Raw genomic sequence first — 26,533 nt, 5'->3', positions numbered from 1 at the left:
TTTGGGATGTTCTTGAAATTTCCATGTTTGAAACCCAAAACGACTTCTCTTCATGCTTGACTTCATAAGACATAATTTAGGGGTTAGGAGTTGATACATGATTTGTCTAGTTTGAATATGTCTAGACCTTGTTTATCAATTTTAATGCTTACTATATGACATAAGAAGACTATGTGCTTTTCTTACTATATGACAAAAGAAGACTATGTGATTTGACCAAGATAATTTAAACAAGTTTAAAACATGAAAATGAAAAGGGAAGCTTGTATCCTTCTTAGTCACTCGAAAATGAAGTTTTTTGGGAGGTTTTTGAAATTTCCATGTTTGAAACCCAAAACCACTTCTCTTTATGCTTGACTTCATAAACATGAAAAGGAAGACTATTTGCTAACGGAGGGAGTAAGCACTCTTGCTATCAAAAGTACCAAACGATGCATACCAAAATAATTTTTTAGAGCAATACTAGTTCAGATTATTTAATTTTACATTAGCATGCCAAAATCGAACCCCGTAGTTGCATTTTCTGAAATTGATTCGTAGTACTAGGCAGAACCCTAGTTTAACTTATTTAATACTAATAGATTCGTAGGTCGATTTTTTTACGTTTTTATTATTATTACTAGGCAGCACATGTGTTTGCCCGTCCAGTGAAACTCTTTCATTTCATTTTTAATTCCCGCAAGGTCGGGAATCAGAGGAAGAGGGATCACACGGGAGGAGACGAAGGGAGAGCAGTCACGGGGCCCCACTTATTTATGGTGTCTATCCTTTTTCTGGTGATGTTGACTGTTGTGCAGGGTTGTCGGTGCGCAGGGGGTGCGAGCGAGCGAGAAAGGCCGAGAATGAGAGAGATGTTTTTTTTCTTAGAGGGACAACCGAACGATCGTGAAGGACCCAGATTTCCAATACGCATCAGAGAGCAGTTTACAGCATGACACAAAATAAATAGGAATTTACGTCTAAATCCCTAAGATTTACATGGTAGACCCTAGGTTGAAAGCAAGAAATGCGATCGGGTCCTTAACAGCCACCGTCCGGATTGATCCTCGTCGCAGCCGGGCACGAACCACTTGGTGTGACCAAATCGCCATGGCTAAAGAGCCTGCACACCATGGCCTCCGAGCTGAGCTAGAAACGCCCTGCCAAAACCGGCAGCCAACGGAGGTGGATAATTGGAGAGAGAGAGAGAGAGTCTTGATGCATCTCTCTTGACAAAGAATATGGCTGGGAGTTTGCTTACCTAGCGTACGTGACTTGTGCTCACTGAAGTGTGGGACCTCACGCATGGGAACCACACGTAAGTGACAGACTTGTTGCTCTAATAACTCAGGTGATTATTATACTATGGATCCTTCTTAGTCACTCCAAAATGAAGCTTTTGGGAGGTTTTTGAAATTTCCATGTTTGAAACCAAAAACCACTTATCTTCATGCATGCTTGACTTCATAAGACACAGTTTAGCTAGGGTTAGGGGGTAGATACATGATTTTCCTGGTTTGAATATGTCTAGACCTTGTTTATCAACTTAATTGAATGCTTACTATATGACATAAGAAGACTATGTGCCTTGTTTTTTTCATTTTTTGATTTTTATTAAATTTTATGCCCATTTGAATCTTGGTCAAATCCTAGGTTTTTCATTCTCTTGATTTTTTTTAAATTTTTATGCACATTTGAACCTTTTGGTCAAATCATAGGTTTGACCAAGATTTAAACAAGTTTAAAACATGAAAATGAAAAGGGAACCTTGTATCCTTCTTAGTCACTCTACAATAAAGTTTTTGGGAGGGTTTTTGAAATTTCCATGTTTGAAACCAAAAAACCACTTCTCTTCATGGTAGACTTCATAAGACATAATTTAGGGGTTAGGGGGTAGATACATGGTTTGTCTAGTTTGAATATGTCTAGACCCTTGTTTATCAAATTGAATGCTTACTACATGACAAAAGAAGACTATGTGTACTTTGGTTTTAAATTTTCTGTTTTTTTCTGCCCATTTGAATCTTGGTCAAATCCTAGGTTAATTTGACCATGATTTAAACAAGTTTATAACATGAATATGAAAAATTAAGCATCTATCATTCTTAAGTCACTCCAAAATGTAACTCTTGGGATGGTTTTTGAAATTTCCATGTTTGAAACCTGCTTGACTTTCATATATAAAACCAATCGAGATTAGGGTTAGGGGTAGATACATGATTTGTCTGGTTTGAATATGTCCAAACATTGTTTATCAACTTGAATGCTTACTATATGACATGAGAGGACTATATTCTTTTAAAATTCAAACATATGGAAAGCATTCTTATGTCATATAGTAAACATTCAAGTTGATAAACAAGGTTTGGACATATTCAAACAAGACAAATCTCATGTGTATCTACCACCTAACCCTAAACTCGGTCGATTTTATGAAAGTCTAGCATGAAGAGAAGTGGTTTTTGGTTTCAAACATGGAAATTTCAAAAAACCTCCCAAGAGTTACATTTTGGAGTGACTTAAGAAGGATATATGCTTAATTTTTCATATTCATGTTTTAAACTTGATTAAATCATGGTCAAACACCTAGGATTTGACCAAGATTCAAATGGGTAGAAAATTTAAACAAATCAGAAAAATGAAAAACAAAGTATATAGTCGTCTTATGTCATGTAGTAAGCATTCAAGTTGATAAACAAGGTCTAGACATATTCAAACTAGGAAAACCAGTATCTAAATTTTTATACCCATTTGAATCTTGGTCAAATCCTAGGTTTCACCAAGATTTGAATAAGTTTAAAACATGAATATGAAAATGTAAGCATGTATGCTTCTTAGTCACTCTAAAATGTAGCTCTTGGGAGGGTTTTTGAAATTTCCATGTTTGAAACCAAAAACCACTTCCCTTCATGCATGCTTGACTTCATAAGACAGAGTTTAGGGTTAGGGGTAGATATATTGAATATGTCTAGACCTTGTTTATCAACTTGAAATGCTTACTATATATATGACATAAGAATGCTATGTCCTTTGTTTTTTCATTCTCTTGATTTTTTTCTGAATTTTTATGCCCATTTGAACCTTTTGGTCAAATCATAGGTTTGACCAAGTTTTAAACAAGTTTAAAGCATGAAAATAGAAAGGGAACCTTGTATCCTTCTTAGTCACTCTACAATGAAGTTTTTGGGAGGGTTTTTGAAATTTCCATGTTTGAAACCCAAAACCACTTCTCTTCATGGTAGACTTCATAAGACATAATTTAGGGGTTAGGGGGTAGATACATGGTTTGTCTAGTTTGAATATGTCTAGACCTTGTTTATCAAATTGAATGCTTACTACATGACAAAAGAAGACTATGTACTTTGGTTTTTCATTTTCTGTTTTTTTTTATTTCCTGCCCATTTGAATCTTGGTCTAATCCTAGGTTTGACCATGATTTAAAAAAGTTTAAAACATGAATATGAAAAATTAAGCTTCTATCATTCTTAAGTCACTCCAAAAATGTAACTCTTGGGAGGGTATTTGAAATTTCCATGTTTGAAACCAAAAACCACTTCTCTTCATGCTTCTTAGTCACTCTAAAACGTAGCTCTTGGGAGGGTTTTTGAAATTTCCATGTTTGAAACCAGAAACAACTTCTCTTCCTGCATGCTTGCCTTCATAAGACAGAGTTTAGGGTTAGGGGTAGATATATACATGATTTTATGGTTTGAATATGTCTAGACCTTGTTTATCAACTTGAATGCTTACTATATATATGACATAAGAATACTATGTCCTTTGGTTTTTCATTCTTTTGATTTTTTTCTGAATTTTTATGCCCATTTGAATCTTTTGGTCAAATCCTAGGTTTGACCAAGATTTAAACAAGTTTAAAACATGAAAATGAAAATGGAAGCTTGTATCCTTCTTAGTCACTCTAAAATGAAGTTTTTGGGAGGTTTTTGATATTTCCATGTTTGAAATCCAAAACCACTTCTCTTCATGCTTGAGTTCATAAGACATAGTTTAGGGGGTTAGGTGGTAGATACATGATTTGTATGTTTTGAATATGTCTAGAGACCTTGTTTATGATTACTATATGACATAATAAGACCTTGGTTTTTCTTTTTTTTGATTTTTTGAATTTTTATGCCCATTCGAATCTTGGTCAAATTCTAGGTTTGACCAAGATTTGAACAAGTTTAAATCATGAATATGAAAAATTAAGCATCTATCCTTCTTAGTCACTCCAAAACTCTTGGGAGGGTTTTTGAAATTTCCATGTTTGAAACCAAAACAACTTCTCTTCATGCATGCTTGACTTCATAAGACAGAGTTTAGGGTTAGGGGTACAATTAGATATGTACATGATTTTCTAGTTTGAATATGTCTAGGCCTTGTTTATCAACTTGAATGCTTACTATATATATGACATAAGAATTCTATGTCCTTTGTTTTTTCATTCTCTTGATTTTTTCTGAATTTTTATGCCCATTTGAATCTTTTGGTCAAATCCTAGGTTTGACCAATATTTAAACAAGTTTAAAACAAGAAAATTAAAAGGTAATCATGGATCCTTCTTAGTCACTCTAAAATGAAGCTTTTGGGATGTTCTTGAAATTTCCATGTTTGAAACCCAAAACGACTTCTCTTCATGCTTGACTTCATAAGACAGAATTTAGGGGTTAGGGGTTGATACATGATTTGTCTAGTTTGAATATGTCTAGACCTTGTTTATCAATTTTAATGCTTACTATATGACATAAGAAGACTATGTGCTTTTCTTACTATATGACATAAGAAGACTATGTGATCTGACCAAGATAATTTAAACAAGTTTAAAACATGAAAATGAGAAGGGAAGCTTGTATCCTTCTTAGTCACTCGAAATTGAAGTTTTTTGGGAGGTTTTTGAAATTTCCATGTTTGAAACCCAAAACCACTTCTCTTCATGCTTGACTTCATAAACATGAAAAGGAAGACTATTTGCTAACGGAGGGAGTAAGCACTGTTGCTATCAAAAGTACCAAACGATGCATACCAAAATAATTTTTTAGAGCAATACTAGTTGATGTCTACGTTCCCCCTCCTTTCCTGTAGACAATGTTGGGCCTCCAAGAGCAGAGGTTTGTAGAACAGCAGCAAGTTTTCCCTTAAGTGGATACCCAAGGTTTATCGAACTCAGGGAGGAAGAGGTCAAAGATATCCCTCTCATGCAACCCTGCAACCACAAAGCAAGAAGTCTCTTGTGTCCCCAACACACCTAATAGGTGCACTAGTTCGGCGAAGAGATAGTGAAATACAGGTGGTATGAATATGTATGAGCAGTAGCAACGGTGCCAGAAAATAGCTTGATGGTGTGTAGTTGATGGTGGTAGTATTGCAGCAGTAGTAACACAGTAAAACAGTAAACAAGCAGCGGTGATAGCAGTATTTAGGAACAAGGCCTAGGGATTACACTTTCACTAGTGGACACTCTCAACATTGATCACATAACGGAATAGATAAATGCATACTCTACACTTTTGTTGGATGATGAACGCATTGCGTAGGGTTACACGAACCCTCAATGCCGGAGTTAACAAGCTCCACAATAATGCTCATATTTTAGTAACCTTTAGTGTAAGATAGATCAATAGACTAAACCAAGTACTAGCATAGCATGCACACTGTCACCTTCATGCATATGTAGGAGGAATAGATCACATCAATATTATCATAGCAATAGTTAACTTCGCAATCTACAAGAGATCATGATCATAGCATAAACCAAGTACTAACACGGTGCACACACTGTCACCTTTGCACATGTGCAGGAGGAATAGAACTACTTTAATAACTTTGCTAGAGTAGCACATAGATAGTAGTGATACAAAACTCATATGAATCTCAATCATGTAAAGCAGCTCATGAGATCATTGTATTGAGGTACATAGGAGAGAGATTAACCACATAGCTACCGGTACAGCCCCGAGCCTCGATGGAGAACTACTCCCTCCTCATGGGAGCAGCAGCGGTGATGAAGATGGCGGTGGAGATGGCAGCGGTGTCGATGGAGAAGCCTTCCGGGGGCACTTCCCCGCTCCGGCAGGGTGCCGGAACAGAGATCCTGTCCCCCAGATCTTGGCTTCGCGATGGCGGCGGCTCTGGAAGGTTTTCGTGGGTTTCGTCAATCGTGATAGGGTTTTCTGATCCAGGGGCTTTTTATAGGCGGAGAGGCGGCGCAGGAAGGTCGAAGGGGGGCCCACACCCTAGGGGGGCGCGCCCCCCCCCCCTAGGCCGCGCCGGGGTGTGGTGTGGTGGCCCTGCCACCCTTCTCTGGCGGTTCTCGTGTGTTCTGGATGCTTCCGGGTAAAATAGGAACCTGGGCGTTGATTTCGTCCGATTCCGAGAATATTTCGTTACTAGGATTTCTGAAACCAAAAACAGCAGAAAACAGGAACTGGCACTTCGGCATCTTGTTAATAGGTTAGTTCCAGAAAATGCATGAATATGACATAAAGTGTGCATAAAACATGTAGATAACATCAATAATGTGGCATGGAACATAAGAAATTATCGATACGTCGGAGACGTATCACTAGTTCAGATTATTTATTTTTACATTAGCAGGCCAAAATCGAACCCCGTAGTTGCATTTTATGAAATTGATCCGTAGTACTGGGCAGAACCCTAGTTTAACTTATTTAATACTAATAGATTCGTAGGTCGATTTTTTTACGTTTTTATTATTATTACTAGGCAGCACATGTGTTTGCCCATCCAGTGAAACTCTTTCATTTCATTTTTATTTCCCGCAAGGTCGGGAATCGGAGGAAGAGGGATCACACGGGAGGAGACGAAGGGAGAGCAGTCACGGGGCCCCACTTATTTATGGTGTCTATCCTTTTTTTGGTGATGTTGACTGTTGTGCAGGGTTGTCGGTGCGCAGGGGGTGCGAGCGAGCGAGAAAGGCCAAGAATGAGAGAGATATTTTTTTTGTTAGAGGGACAACCGAACGATCGTGAAGGACCCAGATTTCCAATACGCATCAGAGAGCAGTTTACAACATGACACAAAATAAATAGGAAATTACGTCTAAATCCCTAAGATTTACATGGTAGACCCCAGGCTGAAAGCAAGAAATGCGATCGGGTCCTTAACAGCCACCGTCCGGATTGATCCTCGTCGCAGCCGGGCACGAACCACTTGGCGCGACCAAATCGCCATGGCTAAAGAGCCTGCACACCATGGCCTCCGAGCTGAGCTAGAAACGCCCTGCCAAAACCGGCAGCCAACGGAGGTGGATAATTGGAGAGAGAGAGAGAGAGTCTTGATGCATCTCTCTTGACAAAGAATATGGCTGGGAGTTTGCTTACCTAGCGTACGTGACTTGTGCTCACTGAAGTGTGGGACCTCACGCATGAGAACCACACGTAAGTGACAGACTTGTTGCTCTAATAACTCGGGTGATTATTATACTATGGATCCTTCTTAGTCACTCCAAAATGAAGCTTTTGGGAGGTTTTTGAAATTTCCATGTTCGAAACCAAAAACCACTTATCTTCAAATGGGTAGAAAATTTAAAAAAAAATCAGAAAAATGAAAAACTAAAGTATATAGTCTTCTTATGTCATGTAGTAAGCATTCAAGTTGATAAACAAGGTCTAGACATATTCAAACTAGGCAAACCAGTATCTAAATTTTTATACCCATTTGAATCTTGGTCAAATCCTAGGTTTCACCAAGATTTGAATAAGTTTAAAACATGAATATGAAAATGTAAGCATGTATGCTTCTTAGTCACTCTAAAATGTAGCTCTTGGGAGGGTTTTAGAGTGACAAAGAAGGATACAAGCTTCCATTTTCATTTTCATGTTTTAAACTTGTTTAAACATGGTCAAACCTAGGATTTGACCAAAAGATTGAAATGGGCATAGAAATTCAGGAAAAAATCAAAAGAATGAAAAACCAAAGGACATAGCATTCTTATGTCATATATATATAGTAAGCATTCAAGTTGATAAACAAGGTGTAGACATATTCAAACCAGAAAATCATGTATATATATCTACCCCTAACCCTAAACTCTGTCTTATGAAGTCAACCATGCATGAAGAGAAGTGGTTTTTGGTTTCAAACATGGAAATTTCAAAAACCCTCCCAAGAGCTACATTAATTTTGGAGTGACTAAGAAGGATAGATGCTTAATTTTTCATATTCATGATTTAAACTTGTTTAAACCATGGTCAAACCTAGGATTTGACCAAGATTCAAATGGGCATAATTTTTAAAAAAATCAAAAAATGAAAAACCAAGGCAGATAGTCTTCTTATGTCATTTTATGAGGTTTTTGAAATTTCCATGTTTGAAACCCAAAACCACTGCTTTTCATGTTTGAAACCCAAAACCACTTCTCTTCATGCTTGATTAAATCCTAGGTTTGACATAAGAAGACTGTGTGCTTTGGTTTTTTCATTTTTCTGTTTTTTTTAATTTTCCGCCCATTCGAATCTTGGTCAAATCCTAGGTTTGACCAAGAGGTAAACAAGTTTAAAACATGAATATGAAAAATTAAGCATGTATCCTTTTTAGTCACTCCAAAATGAAGCACTTGGGAGGTTTTTAAAATTTCTATGTTTGAAACCAAAAACCACTTCTCTTCATGCTTGACTTCACAAGACAAAGTTTAGGGTTAGGGGTAGATACATGATTTTTCTGGTTGAAATATGTCTAGATCTTGTTTATCAACTTGAATGCTTACTGTATGACATAATTAAGAAGGCTATGTGCTTTGGTTTTTCATTTTTTTCATTTTTTTGAATTTTTATATCCATTTGAATTTTGGTCAAATCTTAGGTTTGACCAAGATTGAAACAAGTTAAAAACATGAATATGAAAAAGTAAGCATGTATCGATCCTTCTTAGTCACTACAAAATGAAGCTCGTGGGAGTATTTTCCTCCCACACGTGAGCTTGGTACCACTACACAAGAACCATGCATATGTTAAAACTTTTGAATCATGTGTTTTTTCTTCTCTTGATTACTGCCAAAAGGAGAAAAATTATATTAAATGGGTGTTTTCTATGAAGTGCCTACCGCATGAAGTGTACACACCACCACCAATCCAATTTTCACAGGTCTGCATAAGAGACATGGTAGCTACGTACGATGGCAATTTCCAACGATCCATGGATTATCTCAGAAGATTGTGTGATTTGGTTTTTCATTTTTCTATTTTTGTTGAATTTTCCGCCCATTTGAATCTTGGTCAAATCCTAGGTTTGACCAAGAGGTAAACAAGTTTAAAACATGAATATGAAAAAGTAAGCATGTATCCTTTTTAGTCACTCCAAAATGAAGCACTTGGGAGGTTTTTAAAATTTCTATCTTTGAAACCAAAAACCACTTCTCTTCATGCTTCACTTCACAAGACAAAGTTTAGGGTTAGGGGGTAGATACATGATTTTTTCTGGTTCAAATATGTCTAGATCTTGTTTATCAACTTGAATGCTTACTGTATGACATAATTAAGAAGGCTACGTGCTTTGGTTTTTCATTTTTTTTTTCATTTTCTTGAATTTTTATGCCCATTTGAATTTTGGTCAAATCTTAGGTTTGACCAAGATTGAAATAAGTTAAAAACATGAATATGAAAAAGTAAGCATGTATCGATCCTTCTTAGTCACTACAAAATGAAGCTCGTGGGCGTATTTTCCTCCCACACGTGAGCTTGGTACCACTACACAAGAACCATGCATATGTTAAAACTTTTGAATCATGTGTTTTTTCTTCTCTTGATTACTGCCCAAAGGAGAAAAATTATATTAAATGGGTGTTTTCTATGAAGTGCCTACCGCATGAAGTGTACACACTACCACCAATCCAATTTTCACAGGTCTGCATAACAGACATGGTAGATACGTACGATGGCAATTTCCAACGATCCATGGATTATCTTTATGTGCAACCATATACTGAATTATTTCTGGGCTAAAAGTTTTATTTCAAATGTAATTGGAAGGAAGGGTACATGAATTAGAATTAAAAAACATGGTAAATACATGACATGCCCCCAAGATGTGGAAGCCTAAAACAATGGCCAAACATGTGCGGTGCATCCAAGTATAACACATAGCATGCACCGATAGTTTGACCTAAATTTGAAATCAAGCCGAAGGTGGTTCGAAAAAATCGTAAAATGGCAAAACAAAGCATGAAGTTACAAATTTGTGATGTATTATATGTCCATTAGGATATTACAAGGCTGACAAGTATACCTATGTTGTAAAATTGAGCAACATAATACACAATATATATATATATATATTACCCAAAATATACGATTAAAAACTTAAAATGGACATCTAGTTTGTAATGATATTATTTTTGTACCATAAAATTCATATTATGTTGTAATCAAATTAATGATATAGGGATGCACGTTGGCATTATAATCCCTAATGGATGGAGTAAGCACTTCAGTTATGAAAAGTACCGAACAATGCATGCGAAAATGATTTTTATTGGAATACTAGTTCAACTTATTTTGTTATAAAGGGGAGCGTCGTGAGATTGATCGACCTAAATTTGTAAATAAGCCAAAGTTATTGTGGGGCTCGATATAAAAAGGTCGAAAGAAATGATGGAGTCATATAATTCGTGGTTTACATACTTCCACTATGAACAATACTAACATAATTTACTTGAAACTTGTTGGCCATGCCATTCTGCTACAACCCCCCCCCCCCCCCACCCCAAAAAAAATTCAAATATTAATCCTTGTGGCACGACCATGTTGGGGTTCACTTCTGGGCTTCTGGATATCTACCCAGCCGAGCATGCGGGCTGTATTACCTTGTACGGATCCTCGTTTTAAACCAAGAAGTGAACAAACTCCCCCCCCCCGCCACACACACACACACGCTCTCTCTCCCTCTCTCTCTCTCTCTCTACACTAACCGGCTTTAGATATCACATCATTTGTCTCTCAGACTCCATTGATTTGCCCCAAGTTCAACAAGGTCGCTCCCTTTTCCTCTGAGAGTCCATTGATTTTTATTTCCTGGTGTCACTTGTGCTAAACTGTCATTCCTTGTACTCCCTCCGATTCATATTACTTGATGGTAATATAGATGTATCTAGACACATTTTAGTTGTAGATACATCCATTTTACCATCAATTAATATTGATCGGAGTTGCAGCGTGGTATGAGGCCTGCCGCCTGCCACCGTCGGCGAGGTTCCAAGTAAACGGTGCCAGAAGAAGAGTAGCGCGGCTCCGGAATCAACCACGCGCGAGGCGGCGATGGACGGCACCATGGAAATAAATGCTACGAATTTGGAGGCCATCGCGTACAACATCGCTGGAACGGCGCAGGTCATGTGCTCCCACGACGGCTGCGGGGTCAACGTCAGCTACCACGAGTCCCTAATCCACCAGATCGCGTGCCCGCACGGCCGGTGCAACTGCACGGAGCAGGGCTGCGAATTCGCCGCCCCACCGTCAGCGCTCCTCGTTCACCTCGCATAGGCCCACTCGATTCAAGTGCACAGGTTAGAGTATGACAAATCCATAGAGTTCCGGGTGACCATGACGCACCCGTGCTCGCCGTGCAGGCGGCTCATCGTCGAAGGGGATGACGGCTCCGTGTTCGTCCTGTACATCGACGCGCTCGGCCCGACCATTGTCTTGTCTTTGGTATGCGTCAGGTCGGCCACATCCGTGTGGCCGCTCTACAGGGTGAAGATCTGGACGCACGGCCCGCCGCCGTCCTCGAAATCGGACTGCAGGCGGGATGTCGTGAAGATGTCTGCCGATGCTTCTGGTAGAGTGTCGCCGGGCGCTGTCGTGTTTGAGGAGCTCACGTCGTTCCTCGTTGTGCCGGGGCCATACCTCGTTGGTGCTGGATCGTCCAAGGAGCTGCGTTTCTGCATTCGCATATGCAAGCAGATGTAGCTACTGCTACTTTGCGTAGTTGAAAAAACTATCAATTTGTAAAGTACTAGAGTGTTCGTACGGCTGCTATTTTTTTATGGGGTCTTTGTTTCATATTTGTGCTGAACTGTTTGTAGTAGTACTTATACTTAATAATAATGCAGCGCGGAAGTGAATACTCTTTTTTTTTGTGAATCGGAAGTGAATACTCCAACTACTATATGTAATTGTAACCCCTCCATCTGATTTACACCCTCCGTCTCGATTTATAGGGCTTGGTTTATTTTGCAGCAGGACCAAGGCATTGTTTCATTGGATGACGAAAACTCTCCGGAGCGCTGCCTCCTCCGGATGACAATAAAACATGATGTACAATGGGTTCTTTTTTAGTCTTATCCGTGGTAACGAGACATCCTAAATTTGTGGTGAGAGAGATTATGCTAAGAGATGATCTCTTAGCTAAGAGAAGGCAAAGTCTTTTTTCATCTTTCTTCCACATCAGCGTTTATCCTACGTGGCACTGCTAAAATATCACCATTGTACATGCCCTAATACTCCACTAATGGTGTACAAAGCGTGCATGGAGCCGATCACATGCCCCCATGCAAACTTGTTTGGTTTCACACTCCACCAGCATGCACAAGTCTGTTCCCAGAGAATAGAAAAGGGAGAAAAGGGAAGGTGGAGACTAATTCGAGAAGGTTACTAGTACTTCTAATTTAAATGCATGCAGGCCTTAGATGAGAGGTAATATGGGACAAATATTTTTTCAGATTAGGCCCTGTGAACCGCGACAGAGGGGTATAAAACTATCTGCACTTCCAGATCATTTCTCCTATTTTTTAGATGTCCTTTCACTTACTATAAAAAACAAAGAAGCACTATAAGGGCTGCTTTGAATCAAAGGAATGTGGAGAGTGTAGAAATAGGAAAGGTGTAGGATTGAAATTTTCCCATAGGAATCAAATCTAACATAATTCCTATGTCAATCCTATGAATCAAAGAAGCCCTAAGTGGTTACCGGTGCTTAATGCACAGTTCCAAAGAGTTCATCCCACAGTCCAAATAACTAATAATCAGATGATGTCAATTTGTGCGTATGTAGTCTCAAATAGTATGATGGTGGAGATACACATTTTTTAACTACCATGATTTTCGGTAAATGCTTAGTCAATTTTGACATAATTTGACTTTCTAAAAATAATACGCAGTATAAGCCTTAAGCTTTGAGATGGAGGTACTAAGCAAAATCCCTTCCCATCCCCTTAAATAGAGTACTCCAGCCTCGAGGGTAGGAGATAAGAGAGGCCATCGATAGGCCATACTCCTCGCGCGCTCGCAATGCTGGAAACTGTCACCGTTACCCTGAAGATGGACTCCAACGTGCTTCACTGCATTTTCTGCTCCCTGCACCTCAAGCCCCCCGTCTTCAAGGTCGATCCCTTTCCCTCCCACACTCCATTGATGTTTCTTTTGTGGGTTCACTACTGCAAAAATGGCAATCCACGAACTTTGATTTGTGCAGTGCAAGGGTAATCATTTGGCCTGCGGCCGCTGCCTCAGCGAGCTTCCCGGGAACCGGTGCCATAGGTGCGTGGAACCCCGCGGCGGATTCGAGCAGGACCCGGCAATGGACGCCGTCGTATCAGCGGCGACGGTTGAGTGCCCCCACAGCAGCTGCGGGAGCTTGGTGGCCTACCACCAGGTCCACGACCACAAGATTGCATGCCCGCACGCCCCTTGCGCTTGCACGGAGCCCGGCTGCGACTTCGCTGCCCCGCCAATAGCGCTCGTCACCCACTTCGCAGCGGCCCACTCGATCCAAGTGCACAAGCTCCCGCCGTACAACACGACCAAAGTGTTCCAGGTGCCGGTGCCGGTGCCGGGTTCGCCGTGCCTGCGGATCATCGCCGAAGGGGACGACGGCGCCGTGTTCGTCCTGATCATCGGCGTGCTCAGTTCGACTTCGACCACCATCGTGTCTACCGTGTGCGTTAGGGCGGCCGCGTGCGTGTGGCCTCTGTACACGGCAAAGATGTGGGCGAATGGGCCGGCGTCGTGCTCGTTGGCGCACGCGAGGAGTAGGGCGGACACCGTGAGTGTGTCTTTGGAGGCGTCGAGCTGCGCCTTGCCGGGCGACGTCGCGTTTGATGAACTCACGTCGTTCCTCTCAGTGCCGTTGATGTACCTGGTGCTTGGTGGACCTTCCAAGCTGCTGCGTTTCTACATTCGCATCGAGAAGGAGAACAATTAATCCTCAAAATAAGTACCCCTACTCCATATGATGATACGTACTAGTATAGTGCTAATGCGGATGTAACCTCTAGTAAAGTACTAGTACTAACACTGTCTGAGTTGTACTATTATTTCAGTTTCGCTTATATTGTTGGGTAACATCATGAGGAACATAACTTGAACTTATTGGTTTCAAATCTGTGACAACAAAAGAAAAAGAACAAGAAAGGGAGTACTCCGTAACTGTTTTTCGTCCTGCTAATGCAACCTTGAGGTGACAGGGACAACTTTGTACAAAGCATCGTGCTCATATAAATATACGTACAAAATCATCAGCAGTACCTCGATAGGTGCCATGTCCATTGATAGACTTGGTCACTGGGAGATGGATATTACTACGGGATAGCTGTCCTGACGTGATAGGATGCCTACATGCACTGATGCACCCTACTCGGTAGGTGACGATACCTTCCCAACGAAGGTATCCAGTCCCATCCATTGATTATTTTATTATGGATGGAGAGCATTCTAGAAGAGATGTCATGTCTTGGGCAGAGGTTCGGCTTAATCATGGTTTAGATATGGCCACGACTTTTGTCATTTAAAGATTACTGAAACAACAACTACATTACTTGACGCTAATGTAGATGTATCTAGACATATTGTAGCATCAAGTAATGTGGATCGGAGGGAGTAATACAATACAGTATACTCAGTATAAGGTTAACTTTGGCACACGCTGGGACGCACATATTTGTTAGATGTACACACATGCAAGACAGAGCATAGAGTAAAATAATTACTATTTACTTATGGGCAACCAAAAGCTTGTACGTGTCCACTATATATATGTGCATGGACTACACTTATTGCTTGTGGATGAGGATAGCTGTTGTGGACAACACAGTGCATGCTGTTAGAGTGAAACGGCACACTTATTATGGATCGTAGGGAGTATGCAAGATAAAAAAAAGATCTACCATACATATTATTATTATATACTTTTTTTTGGGAATCTTATTTTATACTTATCAGTTATGTACTCACGACACTGGGAGCATACACACACGATCGTACATACTACAATAGTACTGTACTACTTTTAACACTACTTGCAAGATAAAATATAGCTGGATGTACAGAACTACTTATCACTGGGTGCATACACACACGATCATATACATACTAGTATTGTACTACTTTTAACACTAGGCTATCCTTTTCAGTGGTCTTCCTCTTCAGCTTCCACAGCCTGTACCATGCTGCTCTTCTTCTTCTTCTTCTTACTCCCGCTGTCCTGGAATTCCGCCAATTTTTGTTGACCCTTCTCAAAGTTCACTATTCGCCTGTATACCTCATATGTCGCGTATGCGTCGATGCTTGCATACATGATATGCTTCATGGACAAGGGCACCTGCTTCCACAGCTTGTGTTCCTCATGCGTAAGTTTTTTCATGATAGATTTGTACTGGCTGTCTATAATGGCCGCAACATAGTCAGCCAACGAATCCTTATTGTTACTAGTGGAATCGGCAGGCTTCCACCTTTTCTGGATGTCCACGAAGTTCGCCACTGAGAGGTTGCAACGCCCAAGCCTGGTAATGTCGTTGCCGATGTCAACACCTGCAAATGTTACGTCAGTCCTGCCAAGAAAGTCAGCGAGTTTGGGGCATGGCTGGTCGGCCGAGGAAATCTGGTACAGGAGGCAGTCCGTGCCCATGCACAACTGTATGAGGGCAGCCCTCTGTTCAGGCCCATAGGTGTACTCTACGTCTAGGCCAACAATTTTGTACGAGTCTTCTTTCTCCAAGATCAACTCGATTTTGTTGATGTGTTCCTCCACCTTAGACGCCATATTGGTATAGTTTGCCGTAATGGTGGTTTTTCGATGAGCGAGGAAAGTGTGCCCCTGGTAGAACGCTTCCATGGAGGGTAGCGAGAGGGGCATATCCGAGAGTGTCAGGGAGAAGACGAAATGAGGAAGACGAATTTTAATCGCCACGCCAGGGCCTGGAAACCGCTAGATGCATGCATTTGGACGGTTTTGAAGATGACGGGCCATAGGGCACGAATGCAGTTTCCCTGTTAAAATAATAATAACCGCCCACGTACTTAATTAATTGGATGCTTATTTGTTTCTCGAGAGGAGCCTAGTTTTTTCTACTATGAAACTCTGAAGATCTATTAAAAATCATCAGCATTAGTACAAAGAGATTAAAAAGTAATATTACCTTTGTCTAAAAGGAGGTGTCTTAGTTTTGTCTAATACGGATGTATATAGACATATCTTAGTTGTAAAAATTACAAATATGTCTTCCTTGCACCACTTAGCTACCACTACAAACACTAACACAAGGTAGATCAGCATCATGCAATGTAGACATTACAGTATTGTTGTACTACTGTACTTGTCTTCCCTGGTGTATGATTCAATATCTAGTATACTGTACTGCTTATACACCAGGGAGATTCAAAATACGAGTTGAGCGCCAAAACTCCCGCCTCCATACACATATTTCGAATTCCCATTTGACCCCTATTACCAATGACGCAATGGCAGACAAGTGAAGCCGGCGTGGGTTGGGGTCTCGTTCGTAATTTACACATCCCCTCTGATATATATAGTCTACCGCCTTCCTTTCGTCTTCCCCATTTCCGCCAAAAATCTCTCTCACCTGCCGGACCACCGCACCGGAATATCCCAGCCGTACTTAGCTGGCCTACCACCTCACCTACCTTAGGTTACCGACTCCCTCGTCCGCAGCACCAGATCCGCTCCACCAACGCCGCCGTGTACTGCATCAGATCTGCTTCACCGACTGCTTCGTCCGCAGTACCAGATCCGCTTCACCAACGCCGCCGTGCACTGCACTATCTGAGTTCACCGACTCCCTCGTCTGCCGTACCTGATCTGCTTCACCAACGACGCCATGCACTGCACCGAATCTGCTTCACCGACTCCCTCGTTTCAGATCTGCTTCCCCGAAACCATCATCGACCGCCCCAGATCTGCTTCCTCGACGCCGATGCCCACCACAACCGCAGCACCCCCGCCGTCATCGATGTGACCTGCAAGGATGCCGAGTATGACTACATGAAGCCACCGTCGAGGTAACCAGACCCCCTCCCCCCTAAACGTTTTGGGCTGTTACCATAGAAGGTTCAAGCATGTCTTGGTCAACTAGAATGTGTCTATATACATCTGAATCTAGTCATAACCGAGATTTATATTAGCATGTAAGTATCTAGAATTGGTTTACTGTCATGCAATCCAATCTAGTTTAACCCATGTCAATCTATATCTATACCTAATAATATATAATAATAAAGAAACTAAGGCAAAATTTTCGTCCAACTTCAAACTACCCATAAATTTCCGAAAATTACACCTATGCCCCCAGCGAGTTAATACTGATTCGTCCGTCTAAAAAAGCATCGACAGAGAAGTCCCATAGATCCAGCTCCGCCCTGCTCTCAATGCGCGTGGCAGATGGCAGAAACCTGCGCATTTGCCCATGCCACTCCTCGAGCTCTCTATCTTGATGTGCTTCACACACCTTGATGTGCTTCACACAGGGCTTATAATACTAGGAAGCTTGTACATGACCCTTTAGATTGTTGCCATGTGCCAGAATCCAAACCCTATACCATACTTCTAGAATACTCTACAAACTCTAGATATTTCATACTACTCGTAAATATCTTACTCTAGAACATTCCCCATTCTACAATTCTCTCTACATACCTTGGATACTTCATGACTAAGCTAGCTCCTTAACTAGCCAACCACATTGATAATATTACTACTAACAATCTCCCCCATAATCTTGTCATATAAACTATCTTTACTATGTATTAAATTTAAAACAGGCCGCGGTGGTTGGTGATGGTACATCAAACGTGTATACAACTCACCCGAACATAAAAAGTAAGGTCAGCGTGACCGGCTCCATGAGGAGTTCTTATCAGGATTAGTTAGGTCACGACCAAAATCCAATCCGTAGCACTAGGTAGCAAAATCAGCATCCCTTTCCTAATTCTAATCGGTAAAACAAGCATAGATCGGTTCAGCCACACATCTTTTTCGTTCGCTCCCATTTTTATTCTCTAAGGAACCCTATCCTTAACGAGCGTAGATTGATGGAGATGGCTTTTGTACTGGTCAATCTTTATATCGGCAGGTGATCTGTCCTTTCTCCTCTGCCGTGGTTCATCAACGCGTGTTCGACTATCCCGGTTAGATCGGCACAATCGGCAAAAAAGAAAAAAAGCCAAAAGAGACCCATTGATTAGGCTCCTCTTGCCGTGCGACTTTAAATTTTCTAACTTTTCTTTCATTCGCAAACATACAGTGACAACCTATATGACTCTAGGTTTCTGTTCCTAATTTTTGCACGTGCATGCATTTTCCCTTTAAAATTCGTAGGACATACAAATCTCAACACTTATGCAACTAAAAAATCCTTTAAAAACAACACTTTCATACCCTGCAGCTTTTAAGAGGTTAGTGACAAGAATCAACCACATGTTTACGAGCGCAGTGACATTCTCGCTAAAAAAACCATGTTTCACGCGTGGGTGTTTCATTAATAAAGAGAAATATCTGCTTAGTAAAGAGAAATATCTGTTCAGTTGGGGCCATGTTTCGACATGTGTTCTCGACGAATCAGTTTCTCAGAGAAAGTATCTCGAAGGTGTTCATAGAGGTAGCATGTGCATTTGTGCGTTCATAGAAGCGAGTGTATGTACTTAGTGAGTATTTATATTGTACCGTGTTTTGTGAAAAAAGATGGTGTAAAAGGGCACCTTTTACGATATACTCCCTCCGTCCCAAAATGTAAGGCGTCTAAGGATTGGTCAAAAGTCAAACCTTACAAACTTTGACCAAATATTTTAAAAAATATTTACATCTACAATATCAAATTGACATATTAAGAAAATATACTTTAGGGTGAATCTATTGACAATGATTTAGTATTGTAAATATTTATATTTTTGTGTATAAACTTGGTCAATTTTTAAAAACATTGACTTTTAACTAATCCTTAGACGCCTTATTTTTGGCACGGACGGAGTATCATTCAATAAATACTATGAATTATTTGATCGTTTGTTCAAACATGTCAATTAGATTGATCGATTGATCAACTCGGATCGGTCGATCAAGCATCAGAGTTGTCTCTGTGGTGACAAAAAATAATGCACATTGTATAAGACTGACGTACCACATATTGTAAAGAAAAATGAGGACCATGTGGCCACACCGACTCACGTCAAGCAACGACGCCGCACCCTGCTTGTTAGCCTCACACCGACTTCATATTAGATATCATGTAGTACATGTCAAGTACCAAATCACTGAGAACCAACCTGTGATTGGATGGTTAGGAGGACAGTGGCACCCCCTGATTTGACGCTTTGGTGTCTCAAAAATGGAGGAAATTCTTGTGTGGGATGCGGCGTTCCCGATGACATTGTGGTGATAGTGGTGGCTTCGTCAATCTCAATACCCGTCGGATCAGTTTCTTGGATGCAGTTTCCTGGATGTGCTCGAAGGGGTAGAGTGTGTGTGTGCGTGAGTGATGAGTGTATGCATGTACATGTGAGCATCTATGATTGTACTGTGTGTTGCAAAAAATAGTATTAATTTTTATCTTGTTCATACTAAGATTAGCAAAGCGTTCTCTGCTCTATAAACTCTCAAGAAACACCCCTATAATATCTGTCTAGTTCATCCTAATGTTAGAACTGTAATTGCATGCTATGTAATTCATCTATTTTTGTTAGGAAACGTACATGTTTGTTTGCTTTTCTTATGCTCAGGTGACAGGTTGTGTGTTGGGACCATAGCCGCTGTGTGTTTTGTTCGGTGCAAAATGTTGTTTTATATTCCACCATTCTGTGCTCTTCTGTGTTCACAAGGTTTTACATTATAATTTTCATCTGTTTTGTTGTAAACAATGACGGTAAATGCCAATTACTATTTCCTTTCTGCTATCCTTTTGCCATCCTGTAGTACATGTGTGAACTCATTGCTCTGGTACATTTAAATTCTTCATTGTTTTTGTTCTTCAAGAGCTGCAACCCTAACTCTTTGCTGTAATTTCATGTTGCACTGTCACATGGAACACAGCAAATCGTGGAGTGAATCACCCCTATAATCCAGTAAGTGTCTTTCATTTTTGTACTGATATGCTTATCGTGCTGGGAACCAGTTTGTGTTTAACACATTTACTCTCCATATAGATAGGATAACTGGTTTGAAATAAATCATGCTATTTATATGACTGCACGTCTTCGTTCATTTTCCTGCTAGCTTCTCAAACTTGTTCTATTGCCTGTCTAATGTTTTTTTGTTTGATCATGATTAAACCAATTTAATTGGTCTGCTTAACTTAAATGATCTGGCATTTTATTCCAGCCACATAATGTTTGATTGCTCATGCACTTCCTCATACCGTTATGTCTTCTGGATTTCATCCATACATGATAAGAATGTTTTGCTTGGTGAATATGAGTCATATGATGATTCAATTGGTTATTAGTCCTTGATTCATTGAGTTGACTGATGATTAAAACATATAAACCTTGCCACTTTCTGGCATGCTTGTTGTGGGATATAATGAGCATATTTGTTTTTTGTAAGATTTTTTCTGATTTCACTGTTGATTAATCAAATGCCACCTTCTGTAGTAGGAAATCCACCTTCAGTGGGTATCATAAATAAGATATGTTGTTTCTTTTTGGCTGACTCATCTTTTATTTTTAGGCACAAAATGGTTCATTTGTTTGTTTCTCCTTCCCTTATATTGGGCTCATGGGTTAAACATTGAAATAATATGTCAGTTTATATGAATCCCAGAATGGTTGCTGTCTAATCTGTCTTAGTTGGTCCTGCTCGTTTATATTTGGCACCAAATGGATATATTTCTCGTTTATCTGAGGCATTCCCATGGCTGGCCGATGATTAAAATAATGAAATTTAGGGGGTTGGAGATTCTCCAACTGCACATGTCTGGCTAGTTTTGTCCACATGACCACTTTTGTGGAACTTAAGGGATCTGAAGCACCCCTTCCAAGTGTCAATTTTAATTGACAGACTTCTGTTATGCAGTTTCCTGGCTTATTTTATTAGGCACAGACTGTCTAGTTACTTGATTTATTTTGTTCATATTTGCCATCCGGTTGCTCTACCTGTTGCAATGGGGTTGATAGCTTGCTTTGTTATATTATGCCTTATGCTTTGTGGAAATCTGCCATCTGTTTTGATGCTTTGCAAAAATCTGTGACAACTAATATGGTTGTTTTCTCAAATTGTATGGTTCTGTAACCTGCACCGTCTTGTTTTCAGCCCCTGAATAGAGCAAGGAAGGCAGATGGCAGGGCATGTACATCAAGTGTCCAGGTCTTTCCACAGCACAGCCGTGACAATGCCAATTCATCTGATTGTCAGATGATATCTACTGTCCCAGCCATTCTAGCGCAAACAATCACTACCTTTGCACACGAATCAATTGATATAATTCAGCAGCAAAGAGATGAAAGAGATTCAAAAATCAACATAACAGTCAATGAGATACATGAAATGAAAAATAGGCAAGCTTGGATTGAGCAGATCCTTAATAATCTACTCTGCAGATCTAATGGAAAGCCAGCTGTTACTTGCACTCTGATGAATTGTACCTAAAAGAAATGCAGTTTTCCCGATGATGCCATTTGTATGGCTTGTATCATTTGAGTTATTTCGACTTGTTATGGTATTTGAGAATTTTTCCTGTTATTGTAACACTTGAGCTTTTTTCCTGTTATTGCTATAGTTTGCAATAATTGTAACAAATTTTCAACGTAATGATTATTTGATCTTGAGATTTTTTCCTGTTATTGCTATAGTTTGCAATCATTGTAACAAATTTTCAATGTAATGATTATTTGATCTTGCACTCGGCCTTAAACAGAACTACTAGTATGGTCTCACAATTTTTTATCATTATACTTCGCAAGATTTAGCGGCCGGTGCGCTCCCAACGGCGCCGGCCATTTGTCGAGCCCAATAGAATCGCCGTCATCCCATGCTGGCCCCTTCGACAAGGGCGCGAATCGGGCACCCCGGTTGCCTCGCGGAACGACGGTTTTCTCTGGTGGGGGCGCCTTGTCCGCGAGAGGACGCGACGGTTCGCATCGGCCGCGACGCGGAAAGGTTGGTCGTCGGCGTTTAAGGTCATGTAAGAGGTAGTTATATGTGATTTTGGTGATGTGGAGGAAAAAGAATGAGGAGAGAGAAGGACTATGTGGTGCCGATTCAAAGAAACCGGATCAAGGGACCCAGCAGAAATATGACATGCATATTTTATTTACTCTATTGCTGTATGAAGAGGGTATCCTAAAGCAAGTGGCCCACTTCACCAAGCCATGCACATTAAATTATCAATTTCCATCACAGATGAGTCGAACCAAATTGTTGGTTCGCCTTTCCTGTCAGAACCTATGCATCGATGCTCAGTTATGCGCGGAACCGATTCAATGCACGTTTTGGTTCGCTTTTGATACATATAGTGCATGGTCTAAAGTTACAGACAGTCTGTAGGCTTCTTACAGACAGCTTACAGACACCATTTTTGTTGTTGTATGAAGGGTGTCTATAACTTATACTCATATATAGCTATGACTAAAAATAGATAACTTACAGAAAGACTATTGTATACACTGTCTATAGCATTGTCTATAGATGACTGATACGTCTCCAACGTATCTATAATTTCTGATGTTCCATGCTTGTTTTATGACAATACCTACATGTTTTGCTTGCACTTTATATCATATTATGGCATTTATTGGACTAACCTATTAACAAGATGCCACAGTGCCGATTTCACATTTATTATGTCTGTTTATTGCAGAAAAGGCCCAAAAACCAAAGTGCTCGGAAAAATCCAGAAAAATTACAGAAATTCTATTTCGCTGGAAGACTCACGGAGCCAGAAGGGCAAGCTAGGGGGAGGCCTAGGGCCTCCTCACCATAGGCCGGCGCGGCCTGGAGGGTGGTCACCCCACCCTATGGTGTTGTCGCCTCGGGACTCTTCCGACTCCGACTCTTCGCCTATTTAAGCCGTCGTGACCTAAAACTTCGACACCGCTTGACGAAACTCCAGAAAGACTCCAGGGGCGCCGCCACATCGCGAAACTCCAATTCGGGGGACAGAAGTCTCTGTTCCGGCACCCTGCCGGGACGGGGAATTGCCCCCGGAGCCATCTCCACCGCCGTCTCCACCGCCATCTTCACCGCCATCGCTGCCTCCATGATGAGGAGGGAGTAATTCACCCCCGGGGCTGAGGGCTCCGCTGTAGCTATGTGGTTCATCTCTCTCTCTTTGTGATCAAGTTGAATATTATCTATGTGCTACTCTAGTGATGTTATTAAAGTAGTTTACTCCTCCTCCATGATGTAATGTTGGCAGTGTGTGCATCATGAAGTACTTGGTTTATGCTATGATTGTGATCTTTTGTAGATTATGAAGTTAACTATTACTATGATGGTATTGATGCGATCTATTCCTCCTTTCATAGTGTGAAGGTTACGGTGTGCATGCTATGTTAGTACTTGGTTTGGTTGTGTTGATCTATCTTGCACTCTAAGGTTATTTAAATATGAACATTGAATATTGTGGAGCTTGTTAACTCCGGCATTGAGGGTTCGTGTAATCCTACACAATGATGTTCATCATCCAACAAGAGGGTGTAGAGTAGTCCTATTATGTGATCATTGTTGAGAGTGTCCACTAGTGAAAGCAGGATCCCTGGGCCTTGCTTCCAAGCATCGAATCTCCGTTTGTCTACTGTTTTGTTGAATGTTTGCTCGCTGCCATATTTCATTCAGATTGCTATTACCACTCACACTCATCCATATTACTTGTATCTCACTATCTCTTCGCCGAACTAGTGCACCTATTGTATTAGGTGTGTTGGGGACACAAGAGACTTCTTGCTTTGTGGTTGCAGGGTTGCTTGAGAGGGATATTTTTGACCTCTTCCTCCCTGAGATCGATAAACCTTGGGTGATCCACTTAAGGGAAACTTGCTGCTGTTCTACAAACCTCTGCTCTTGGAGGCCCAACACTGTCTACAAGAATAGAAGCTCCCGTAGACATCAAGCACTTTTCTGGCGCCGTTGCCGGGGAGGAAAGGTAAAAGGCACTCATACTCCGGTTCCAGGTAACAGTACTTTTTTGGCGCCATTGTGTTTGTGCTCGAAGCTATTTCCTTTAGATCCTGCAATTGCATCTTTTTGTTTCTTGTTTTACACTAGTTAGGCATAATGGAATATAACTATGAGCTTCTTAATTTATTTCCTAAGCTAAGACATGAATTGTGTGATGCGAAAATTAAAGAACCTATGGAACCTCATTTGCATGCTAGTAGCAATATTATTGGTATGAACGCAATCACTGCTAATGCTATGAATAAGTCTAAGCTTGGGGAAGCTAGTTTCTGTGATCTTTTTGGCTTCCCATCTTTAGGGGAGAAAATTTGTTCTGATAATGCTTTATCTCCCATATGCGATAACTCTAATAATGCTTGTGATACTTTAAATCCACCAACTGCAAGTACTTCTTTCAAGATACACATGAAAATTATTGAACGTGTTATTGATAACCGCTATAAAGGGGATGGAACTGTCCATCCTGGAGATCATTTACAGTTTTTGCATGAATTATGCGGGTTATTCAAGTGTGCAGGTATCTCTAAGGAAGAAGTGAAGAAGAAGCTATTCTCTTTTTGTCCTGCAGTAAAGCGGCGCATTGGTATAAATTGTTGGAGAACAGTCATTCTCTTGGTTGGGAGGAAATTGCATCTCTCTTTTATTCTAAATTTTATCCTCCTCATGAAGTGCATACTGATAGGAATTATATTTATAACTTTTATCCTCGTGATGGAGAGAGTATTTCTCAAGCGTGGGGGAGATTGAAATCACTAATGCTCAAATGTCCCATTCATGAGCTCCCCCGTAATGTTATTATTAACAATTTTTATGCGAGGCTTTCAGGACAACACAAGGACTATCTGGATGCCTGTTCGAAGGGATCTTTCACAAGCAAGGAGGTTGAAGCTAGGTGGGATCTTCTTGATCGGATTAAGGAGAACGCTGAAGGATGGGAGAACAATGAAGGTAAGGAGTCAGGTATAAATTATGATTATGAATGCATTGAAGCTTTTATGGATACCGATAAATTTCGAAATATGAGTGCTACTTATGGTCTTGACTCTCAAGTTGCTGCAAATCTTTATAAATCCTTTGCTTCTCATTTTGAATTGCCTAAGAAGAATTTTGATAAGTATCATGAACCTTTTAAAGAGGCTTGCATGAAGAATGAAATTGTTGTTAATTATTGCAATAAGCATGCTCAAACTCCTAAGAATGCTATTTCCTATAAGCATGTTAATTTTTGTGGAATGCATAGACCTTGTGGAATTAATCAAGCCAAAGATGAATATTGCATCCATCATTTTAATGAAAAAACTAGAAAGTGGCTTAGGGCTCTAGATGATCTTGGTAAAAAAGTTTATGCCCTCTATCCTTTTATTTGTGAAGTTTGCCATGAAGTGGGTCATTTTAATTTTCAATGCTCCTCCAATGATAATTTGAACCCAATGAGTGCTGCAAATTTGTATTGCGATGATGAAATTACTCCTAATCAGCATGATGAACTTACTTTATTTTTGGGGTGTGAAGAACTGTCGAGAAAAATCTCTTTGTTACATATGAGTGATCTTGATATTGATGATGTCCTGCATGGGTGTTTTTCTTATTGCATTGATAATAGCCATACAAATACTTACATACAAAATATTTTAGAAGATGACACCTTGCCAAAATATGATAGGACCGCTATGTGTTTTGAACTAATTAATGGAAAGGAGGAATCCTACCAAGTTTCTTCTATTGTTTCTAAAAGTAAATCAGGTTATGCGGACAAGCCACCCTTCAAGCCTCTTCCTCCTAAAGAAGGGAACGAGGAGAAGGAAGAGAAGAAGAAGAAGAAGAAGGGAACGAAGAAGAAGAAGAAGAAGAAGAAGAAGGAGAATAAAAAGAAAGAGGTAACGGCGTATCCCCGCGTGAATGAGATAACGCTAGGTAACCGTAAGTATGTTGCTCCTAATAATTATTGTGATAATGAATCTGAATACGATGATCTTCCTATGCCCTTTACATACATTAGTGATCATGATTTGAATGGGCACATTACTTTTGATATTGCAAATCTCTGGGAAACTAATTCTGAAAATGATAATGATAATAGTTGCCATAGTGTCAGTGCTATCCATGCTTCCTCCCATAATGATATAGAAAACTCTAAGCTTGGGGAAGAGGTGTTTGAAAATCCTTTTGCTACTGATCATTATGTGTTTGATACATCTCCTTC

The sequence above is a fragment of the Lolium perenne genome, chromosome 4 (assembly GCF_019359855.2).
Source record: "Lolium perenne isolate Kyuss_39 chromosome 4, Kyuss_2.0, whole genome shotgun sequence".
NCBI lineage: Eukaryota > Viridiplantae > Streptophyta > Magnoliopsida > Poales > Poaceae > Lolium > Lolium perenne.
This window is presented reverse-complemented; position numbering follows the sequence as displayed.